This window comes from Mizuhopecten yessoensis, unplaced genomic scaffold, assembly GCF_002113885.1.
Source record: "Mizuhopecten yessoensis strain PY_sf001 unplaced genomic scaffold, ASM211388v2 hete_35922216, whole genome shotgun sequence".
Classification (NCBI taxonomy): Eukaryota; Metazoa; Mollusca; class Bivalvia; order Pectinida; family Pectinidae; genus Mizuhopecten; species Mizuhopecten yessoensis.
In genome coordinates, this window is record NW_018481215.1 from 1 (window position 1) to 1,328 (window position 1,328).

At 33.1% G+C, this 1,328-nt stretch overlaps 1 long non-coding RNA gene across 1 annotated transcript; it reads left to right on the top strand.

Annotated features, from left to right (window-relative positions):
• The first annotated feature begins 6 nt into the window (after window positions 1-6).
• LOC110443993 lies at window positions 7-913 on the top strand. The gene is made up of 3 exons (XR_002462173.1): window positions 7-97; window positions 536-613; window positions 830-913. It is a non-coding gene; the product is annotated as an uncharacterized LOC110443993 (long non-coding RNA).
• Window positions 914-1,328: the final 415 nt, after the last annotated feature.

Sequence of the window (1,328 nt, forward strand, 5' to 3'; positions counted from 1 at the left end):
CCAGCCATTACTCGTAAAATTGATCTGTGATGAACTCAGGATCCAGCCAGAACAAATGTTGGATTTTGAGCTCTGCCTTGCCGACACACAACCAGCTGTAAGTTACATGTTATAGAACAGCCAGAAATGATGATCATCTCATCAATATTATTCAGAAAATGTATATAACTATTATTTATAAAGAGTATGAGTGCAATAAAACAACTGAACTACAATGAATATGTAAACTTATGATAAACTTGCATACAGTTATTATTTATTTGAAATAATAAATGTTGGTTATTACCAATCTGTTATTGCTATTTTTTTTCTTAATTTAGCTTTTGCAATGTATGTGAAAAATAATGAAATTAAAGAATTGTTACACATCTATGTATATATTTTGTTTTCATTGTACATGTACCAGTGAATAGCTAATATAAACAGGAATTACATACATTGTGTTCAAAGCAAGATAAAGCAAGGAGTATGTATATTTCTTCCTAAAACAAGTACAATGGTAAGGTTTTAAATCATATAATGCTCATTTTCACAGGCTATCGGTGGAATCCTTGAAGAGTTCATTTTTGCACCTAGACTGGATAATCTTCTGAATGCATACTGTGCCACTGAGGTAATAATATCCAAAACTTCTGAACTTCAAAGATTAGTGTTTTTCTGAATTGCTAATTTATGAACATTTTCCTTCTCCCAATCCCCCTCAGTCCAGCATTGTGTGGCTGTGGTTGAACTGTATTTTATTAAAAACAAATTAAGCATTATTGGATGTATATACAATGTTATTTGTACATGTATTACATAATTTTCAGCTGTTATTACTCATTTTTAGGCTTTGATTGAGTCATGCAAGGGAAACAGCCTGAGTCAAGACCCAAACATCCGCCTCATCTGTCTGTTTGACAATGAAGAGGTAAGATGCTCACATCACTCCTACAATAGTATGACTAGTGGAAGGCAGGCCCAAGGCAGGCCTAACATTTAATAAGGAGCATTATAACAATGGTTTTTATCCACTTTCAGTTATTGTTAAAAATAGCACATTGACCCAAATTTCATGTCTTTTGCATAAACAGTATAATCTTGTTTGATGAGACAGGATGTCCTTAAAGTCAGGTGTTGGTAGAGTCAAGATGCTCTTTACCTCATAAAATTGTGCTTACAGGCCACCAAACTAAACATTCTTCCATAGCTATTGAGTGTTAAGTCTATATCATTTCCAACTTCTTAAGTTTCACATTTAATTTACTTAACCAGCTTGAGAGCACATTCTGAAATATATATCTGAAGCTTCATTGCTTGAGGAATATCGCTCCCAATTTTACAGTTAC